This window comes from Raphanus sativus, chromosome 2 (assembly GCF_000801105.2).
Source record: "Raphanus sativus cultivar WK10039 chromosome 2, ASM80110v3, whole genome shotgun sequence".
Classification (NCBI taxonomy): Eukaryota; Viridiplantae; Streptophyta; class Magnoliopsida; order Brassicales; family Brassicaceae; genus Raphanus; species Raphanus sativus.
This window is the reverse complement of record NC_079512.1, coordinates 12354452-12363743: the sequence shown is the minus strand read 5'-3', so window position 1 is coordinate 12363743 and position 9292 is coordinate 12354452. Positions and strand designations below refer to the sequence as shown.

General features: G+C 45.8%; 1 non-coding gene across 1 annotated transcript; it reads left to right on the top strand.

The window, feature by feature from the left end:
• The first annotated feature begins 6366 nt into the window (after positions 1 to 6366).
• On the top strand, positions 6367 to 6473 carry LOC130508845 (small nucleolar RNA R71). Its single transcript, XR_008943030.1, has one exon. It is a non-coding gene; the product is annotated as a small nucleolar RNA R71 (small nucleolar RNA).
• Positions 6474 to 9292: the final 2819 nt, after the last annotated feature.

Below are 9292 nucleotides of genomic sequence, written 5' to 3'. Positions count from 1 at the left end.
AGGTGAACTTGCCGGCTGCGATGAGATCCCAAAAGGTGTCTGCCGGCTTGAACTTCTTTCCACTGAAACCCCCTTTGGCGTGTCTGCAATCTCGAGCAGCGTTTCAGATCGTTGAGAGAGATGGTGCAGAACTTGCCATCAGCCATGAAGGAGAAGGAGCAGTTCTCGTACGTAGGCGCATTGGGGTTCTGGTAAGTGATCTTGCACGTCGCGAGCACTTGCCTGACCAAGTCTGGGTAGAGAACCTGGGCCTGGTAGCAGAGAGGCATGATCCCATAGCCTGCATCGTGTCGAACACCTCAGTGTCAAGGCCTATAGTGCCTAGTGTTGGCTGGTGCACGAATCGCGTGGGCAAGATCTCTGCTAGGAGGAGCCTGTTGTATATCGCTGCCGACTCCTTGTCCCATCCCTCAACGTTGAAGTCAAGGAGCATCGGATCATTGAGGTCGATGGGCGCTCCCTCAGTCTTGTTCGGCCACGGGTACCCAGGTGGAGCACTCGCGGCTGGAGAAGCTGTGCTCTTGGTGGCTCTTGCGTTCCGCATCTTTGGAGGCATCTGCAAGACAAAAACAAATCCCAATATCAGCACAGTTCGTTGGTTGTTCTAGAAACGATGGAACAATCCAATCTTCTTGTTTTACCCAAGTCCATCGATTACTAGACAACCTACACAAGCCTCAATCTCAACAATACAAATCGCAAGGCCAATAATACAAGCAACAATCGGTTCTTATTCCATTCAAAATCAACCATGAATTCAATCCTAGTAGCAAATATACTATCAAGAGCTACAATCTAGGATGAAATCGCAAGCATAAAGGAAAAAGAGGATCCAAGAAATCACTCCCAATTCGCGATTTGCATGCGCAAAGAGGGAGAGTTCTTGTCCGATTACCTTGATTGGAGAGGTGAATCCTGCAAAACAACCCAATCTCAAGAGAATCCCAAGAGGTTTAGAACCAAAATCGATGAGAAAGAGGGAGATGAGAGTTGCGATTTTAGGGTTCTAAAAGGGGGGTGCGGCGGAGAGAGAGGATGAAGTGGGGAAGTGGAATGTTTGGGGTTTAAAAACCAATCAAAACCGCTTCCCCTTCCCTTTTTTTTTTTATTTTTTTTATTTTTTTTTATTATTTTTTTTTTGTTCGAGAACTTACCTGGGAACAATCGGCGGAACAACCGCTGGAGTGCTCTCCTGGAGTGATCTCGAATTTTCTTGATTTTTCAACCTGCAAGTTAGTTCCTAGAAAGATAAAGACAAAAAGAAAACAATATTTACACTCACCAGTGGGTTGCCTCCCACCAAGCGCTTGTTTTCTGTCACTAGCTTGACTTCAATGAGCCGATTAGGCTTGAGGGGGATCGCTTAAGGGTATCTCTACACCTTCAGCGATTGTTGTGTCAGCAAGATATGGCTTGAGACGCTGACCATTGACAACAAATTCTCCTCCTCTTGTGTCCAGCAACACAACAGCTCCATAAGGGCGAACCTCCTTAATGGTGAAAGGTCCAGACCATCTAGATTTAAGCTTTCCAGGGAACAGCTTAACCCGTGAATTGAAGAGTAAGACCTGATCGTTCGGAGCAAAGCTTCTGCTGATGATCCGCTTGTCGTGGAACGCCTTGGTCTTTTCCTTGTAGATCTTAGAACTCTCATAGGCCAGATGCCTGATCTCCTCCAACTCGTGGATCTGAATGGTTCGCCTCTCCTTGGCAGGTTTGATGTCGAAGTTGAGTAGTTTGACAGCCCAAGCCGCCTTGTACTCTAGCTCAACAGGTAGGTGGCACGCCTTGCCATAGACCAGATGATAGGGAGTGGTCCCTAAAGGGGTCTTGTAGGCTGTTCTGTACGCCCAGAGAGCATCGTCAAGCTTAAGGGACCAATCCTTGCGGGTGGTGTTGACAGTCTTCTGCAGGATGTTCTTGATCTCTCTGTTTGAAACTTCCACTTGACCACTTGTTTGAGGATGGTAGGCGGTTGCAACCTTGTGTTTCACACCATTCTTGCTCAGCAATCCCTTGGAACAACTTGTTGATAAAGTGAGTTCCACCATCGCTTATTACCACTCTAGGCACTCCAAATCTTGGGAAGATGATGGAGGTGAACATCTTGGTTACAACTCGCGCATCATTGGTTGGACTAGCAATCGCTTCTACCCACTTGGAGACATAGTCCACAGCAACTAGGATGTACTCATTCTTGTGAGAGACTGGAAAGGTCCCATGAAATCGATCCCCCAGCAATCGAACACTTCAACTTCCAAGATGTAGTTCTGAGGCATCTCGTTTCTCTGCTTATACTCCCCATCCTTTGGCATGAATTGCATCGAGATATGAAGGCGTGAGCATCTCTGAACATAGTGGGCCACCAGAAACCGGCTTGGAGGATCTTGGAAACAGTCTTGAAGGTGGCAAAGTGACCAGCATAAGAGGAACCATGGCAGTGGTGAAGGATCCCTGGAATATCAGCCTCTGGAACACATCTCCTGAAGATCCCATCCTTGCCTTGCCGATAGAGATACGGCTCATCCCAGAAGTAGTGCCTTGCCTCCCTCAGAAATTTCCTCTTCTCATTCCCAGTGAACCTCAAAGGCTCTTTCTCAGCTGCCAAGAAGTTGGCAATCTCAGCAAACCATGGAAGGTTCGGGTACTCCTTCTGGATCACTGCAACGAATGCTCCTTCTACGCGGGAACAGTCCTTGATGGCAGGTGACGACTGCTCCATGTTGCGCAGACCAATCGCATTGACGTACTCCATCGGTTGTTCAATCAAGAACTGTCTCATCTGACACTTTCATCCTGGAGAGATGATCTGCTACTCCATTATCAACCCCCTTCTTGTCTCTTATCTCCAGATCAAACTCTTGGAGCAAAGAATCCATCTTAAGAGCCGCGGTTTAGCATCCTTCTTCGTGAGTAGGTACTTGAGAGCCGCGTGGTCTGTGTGCACAATCACCTTTGATCCAACCAGATAGGATCTGAACTTCTCAAAAGCGAACACGATGGCAAGGAGCTCCTTCTCTGTGGTTGCGTATCGGCATTGAGCTTCATCTAAAGTTCTGCTTGCATAGTAGATCACGTGAAGCTTCTTGTCTTTACGCTGTCCAAGGACTGCTCCCACTGCAAAATCACTTGCATCTGTCATGATCTCAAAAGGGAGATCCCAGTCTGGAGGTTGGACAACTGGTGCACTGACTAGAGCTCCCTTGATCGTGTGGAATGCGGCTAAGCAGTCACTGTCAAAGGCAAACTGAGCTTCCTTGCAGAGCAACCGAGTGAGTGGTCTCGCGATCTTAGAGAAGTCTTGGATGAACCCTTATAGAAACCAGCGTGTCCCAAGAAACTCCTGATTCCCTTCACTGAAGTTGGTGGTTGCAGACTCATCATGACCTCGATCTTTGCCTTGTCCACCTCAATGCCTTTCTCGGATATCTTGTGTCCCAGAACAATCCCATCTCTGACCATGAAGTGGCATTTCTCCCAGTTCAGCACCAGATGCTTCTCCTCGCATCGCTTCAGTACCCTGCACAAATTTGACAAACAGACATGAAAGGAGCTTCCATAGACGCTGAAATCGTCCATGAAAACCTCCATTATGTCTTCGATCAGATCAGTAAAAATCGACATCATGCATCGCTGGAAGGTCGCTGGAGCATTGCACAAGCCGAAGGGCATCCTCCTGTATGCATATGTTCCATAAGGGCATGTGAACGTCGTCTTCTCCTGATCATCTGGGTGGATGGGAATCTGAAAGAAACCTGAATAACCATCTAAAAAGCAATAGTAAGGGTGGTTAGCCAATCTCTCAAGCATTTGATCAATAAAAGGAAGTGGGAAGTGATCCTTACGAGTCGCAGCATTCAACTTACGAAAATCAATGCACATGCGATGACCAGTAACTGTTCTAGTGGGGATCAATTCATTCTTTTCATTGGTTATCACAGTGATCCCACCTTTCTTAGGTACTACATGCACAGGACTAACCCACTTACTATCAGAGATCGCATAGATCACACCTGCTTCTAGAAGTTTCATTATCTCTTTCTTTACAACATCTTTTAGATTCGGTTTAACCTCCTCTGATGTTCTACAGAAGTCATCGATTCATCTTCCAGGTGTATTCTATGCATGCACAGATCAGGTGAAATGCCAGGTATGTCAGCTAGAGAATAACCCAAAGCCTTACGATTTTCTCAGCTCACACAAAAGCAGAGCAGTCTCTGCATTGTTCAGGTCAGCATTCACAATGACAGGATATGTGGAGTTGGGTCCAAGAAATGCATACCTGAGTCCCTTGGGAAGGGATTTGAGCTCTACCTTTGGAGCTTTCAGCTCGCTCCATGAGTCATCGGTCTGAGCTGCCGGAAAACAGGGTTCTGAGGCGGGTTGTTCCAGTCGCTGTGCTGGAGTCACTGTTCTCCCCCAGACTTAGATTCGCCACCATCCTCTCCATACTCCTGGCTGAATCCAGGAATTTGGCATAGGCATCAGCATCAACACTCTCTAAGCTCTGCTCGGCTTCAGCTCTGACTAAGGCGAGTTCAAGTGGATCCTCGGTGAGAATCTCCTCGATCATTCCTTCATGCGGCTCTAGCGGATCACCATCTTCTTGGACAGTGAAGGTTTGTCCATCCAGCATCGGCTTCTTGAGCATCTGATCCATCTCAAACTTCATCACAATATCTCCAAGGTGGAGATCAATCTTCCCTTGTCGGACATCAATGATAGCTCCAACAGTGCAGAGGAATGGTCTGCCTAGGATCAGGGGATCATTGGAGTCTTCCTCGACTTCCAGAACAACGAAATCGGCAGGAACAATTGTTTCCCAACCAGAACTTGAAGATCTTCGAGGATTCCAACTGGAGACTTCACAGATCGATCAGCAAACACTAGTGACATCCTGGTAGGCTTGAAGTCCGTGTATCCAAGGCGCTTAGCCACAGTGTATGGCATAGGTTTATGCTCGACCCTAGATCGACCAGTGAGCATGAGAAGAGTGTTCTGCCAATCTGAACCGAGAGAACAAATTTTCCCGGATCACCCAACTTCTTGATCCTTCTGTTCTGGAGCACCGCGCTGCACTCCTTAGAGACAATCATGAACTCGCTGTCATCAGATATCTTCCCAGAGATCAGTCCCTTGACAAAGCTACGCATGGATGGTATCATCTGGATCGCACTCATCAGAGGGAGCTTGACAGTTAGGTCTTCCAGCATCTTCCTGCACTTCATCTCTTCCTTATCCTTGCGTGTAGCCTTAGCTGGAACAGGGTAGGGCACTTTCGGTACATACTGACGAGCAGGAGAAGGTGCTGCAGTCGGTGGAACAACCCCAGCGGGTCGCTCTGCTTCAGTCGGAACAGTCTCAGTAGGTTGTTCTGCATCTTCCTCATCTGTGGGTACAGCTTAGGTGGCTGATCCGACTCCTTCTGCTTCCCTTTCTCAGCCGATGTGAATCTCCTGGGGTCTAGATCAGGCAGTTGCTTTCCACTCCTCAACCTACTGCATTGCACTCCTTGGGGTTCTTGTCTGTTTTTCCAGGGAGAGTTCCTTGCTGTCTCTTCACATTCTCAGCAGTCTGAGCAATCTGAATATCCATCTGTCTCATATGGCTTGAGACATTGTCATACTTCACACTCAGGTCATTGAACATATGATTCATCCTGGTGTTGATGTCGTTTGTGACCTGGTTCAGTGCTTCCCCTTGGATCTGCTGTCCTTGGAGCAGTTGGCTCATCATATTGGCGAGACTCTTCATGTCATCATGCGGAGCAGTCTGAGTCGGTTGTGCAGCTTGCTGATTAACCGGCTGTTTCTGGCTGTGGAACTGGGCATTCTGAGCTGGGTTAAGGACAAAGGTTCTTCCCTGATTGCCATAAGGCCTTTTGGTATCCACTGTTCTGACCCTGGTTCCTTGAGCTTTATCGTCTGGTTTAGGGGCATTGAACAGGTGGGGATTGTTCCTCACGTTAGGGTTCGGGTGATAGTTCTTGAACTGCCATCCTTGCCCATTCACATAACTCACTTCATGCTGATCCTCAGCCGACTGATCTGCCTCTGATGTGCCTTCCGCGGTAGCTTTATCCTGTGGGGATTCTTCCATGATGAAGACCTGGTTCTGGTTACTCTTAATCAGCTGATCGACCTTGGCAGAGAGCTCATCAATCTTGCTGTTGTCGATGCTCTTCACCTTCTGAGTGCGATCAGTCTCGCGGTTATTGTCAGCTGAGCTTGAGGCCATGTTCTCAATCAACTCGAATGCACCTTGAGTGGACTGAGTCATGAAATCTCCCTTACTGGCTGAGTTCAAAGCGTTCCTGTACTCCCAGCCTACTCCATCGTAGAACACTCCAGCAGATAGTCTTCCTCAAAACCGTGATGTGGGCACTCTCTGCGGTAGACATTGAATCGCTCCCAAGCATCGCAGAACGGCTCGTCCACCAGCTGTTTGAAGGTCACGATCTTCTGTCTCAGAGCTGCCGTCTTCGATTTCGTGTAGAAGTGGCTTAAGAAAGCCTCTCGGACTTGTTCCCAGTGGTGAGTGATCCGGTGGGTAGTGAATCAAGCCAGCGAGCAGCTTTCCCATCAAGAGAGAAAGGGAACAGAGTACACTTGATGTAATCGGGTGGTACTCCATTCGCTTTAGTGAAACCACACATCTTCTCAAAGTGCTCGATGTGGTCCATCGGTATCTCAGCAGGAAGTCCATTGAAGATCTTCCTTTGCACTAGACTTATCAAGGCTGGCTTGATCTCGAAGTCTTGCCTAGTGCACGGTGGAGGGGTTATGGCAGATCGCGTAGCAGGCAGATTACGCAGTAAGTTTCTCTGGCCGATCTGGACCACTTCCTCCTGTTGGTTCGCAGCATTCAGAGCAGCTTGCTCGGCAGCAGCTTGCTGCGCTTGGATCGTCTGCTGCATCTGCTGCATCTGCTGTTGCATGAGTGCAAACGCAGCAGTGAGATCATCTGGATGATCACCCATGTTGGTGTTCGTTGATCTCGGCTGTTGACGGTTCTGTCGTTCCAATCTCGCTAGTTCCTCGTTAGAAAGCTGATGCAATGGTCCTTGTGCGTTGCTCCGAGTATGTCTACTGGTCATGCACCTGGATCATCAGCTGAAACAAAGAAAATAACACGAGTTAGATATCTTAGACTAGATATGAAACCGAAAATTAGAGGTAAAAAATCTGGTCCCCGTCGCAACGGCGCCAAAACTTGATACACTAAAAATGAATCCTTGCTACTGCCAAGTTAACAGTTGCAATGTTGTATTGAGATTCAAATCCAGAGGACCAGTCTACACTCTAGTTCTATAAGTTTCAGAATCAAGCTAAGAAGAAAATATGATTTGGTTGAAAGAGGCGATAGCTAACAAGCAAAATAAACACGAGATTGATTCAATTAAACAAGAGCTAGCCTAGGGTATTTCATTGGGTGTTGAATTGGAGCCAAACAATTATTCAAGCGCGATGAAGTGCTTTCTAGAACTCGGATCACTCAGCTGGAACACTCCACTGTCGTGGTAGTGATCGCTTTGCAGATCGATCTCACCACCTAACTGTCGTTGGGATGAAGATCGATTGCAAGCTTTAGAGAACAGGTCCGATCAGTTCACTTACCACCCTAATATCTACTTTCGCTGATTAGGGATACTAAGCTCATTCAATACATGTCAAGTTATCATCCTAAGCGGTTAACTAGGTGATGAACTAGTGATCTAACATCAAGTGATCAGGTTAATGAAAGCAGTAAGAACAGTATGAATGAAGAACAGTTATGGATCGCTTATCTATGTTTAGCTCATGTCTCAACACCCTAAAAACCCTAGGCGAGCAAGGTCACTACTCGATCATGATGCACATAGACAAAGACATAAATCCTGAATAAAATTGCATAAGAACAGAGTATGAAAACAATAGGGTTCAGATGATCTTCTCTATGAGAGGATGGATTCTTCTCCCTTACAAGTTGCAGATCGCAAATACTCAGTGTTCTCTTGTAAAAACTAGCGTAAGAAAATAGAAAATAGATAGATGGCGTTTTATATGGAGGCGCCAATCAGAAGAAAAGAGATTAGGGCAACAGGGGTTTAATTCCCGAAATAGGAGTTTCCATATTCGTCTGGAACAATCTCCGGATCACTCCGTCTGCTTGTTCCGCTTGAGAGAGAACAGTCTCGGGACTGTTCTCTTGAGTGTTCTCCGCAGGAATGCTCCAAAAATGACTTCTTTTCATCAGGCACCTTCTCTTCTTTCTTCTGCTAACTCCAGACCTGTAAAAGGTCAAAAAGGACTAGACTGACACGAATTAGTGACTTGAAACAAATGAAAACATATATACAATGATGTGAAAAACACCATATATCAATATAATTGCCAGATTCCTGACCCGAAAGTAGAATGACATAAGTCATTTCTACCAGCTATGAATGCACCAAAATTAAGATTTGATGTTCAAATAGAACACAATCAAGTTTTGCTTAATGATTAAACAATTTAGATCAATAAGTTCTAAAGATAAGATCCCTCGCGATATTAAAGTAAGGTGCAAATCGTGGATGAGGAATTCTAGACATAATCAAAAATGTACATGTACAAAACTAAAGCAGTGATCACAGATGAGGAAACCAAAAATGGTTGTTACCTTAAGGTACCTAATGATGTTTGGGACGCCAAGCTTGGGTATTAAAGGTCATAATAAAACCTCAATAAAGTTATGTCATGTCTAGGACACAAAAGGAAAACAACGGTAACTCGAAGTTAACGAAATACAATGCGCAATGTAGCACTTAAAGATCATGAGATGCAATGAGGAACATTGAGACCCACGTCCATATTAATGCATTCAAACACATGAGTTAAGATCAAATGGATAGGAGGACGTGGAGTTTAAGAAAGAGGTTTTGTCCTATGTCGGCACCTCTAGACAGAAAACCAGTTGGACAGGAATGATTCTATGTGAGTTAAAAGAATCAAACATGGTGAGATAGCCAAGTAATAAGCGCACGACCATATGCACAAGGATTTCACAAAGACCAGGAATCAATTATAAGGAGATAAGTTCCTTATGGTGGATGCAACAAACATTGAGATCCTAGATAAGTCTTGGCACATAAGAAAGAAAACTTATTTACTTGCGGTTCAAGGAGTAAACCGCCTAATTAATAAGTCCACTGGATAATATATATAAGTCTCAGAGGATATAGAGTTGTCTAAAGCAACAAAGTTCTCGAGAACTGAGTATACAAGAATATTTTGATCTAAAGAAAAATATCCTAGGAACCTTTGGAGACACT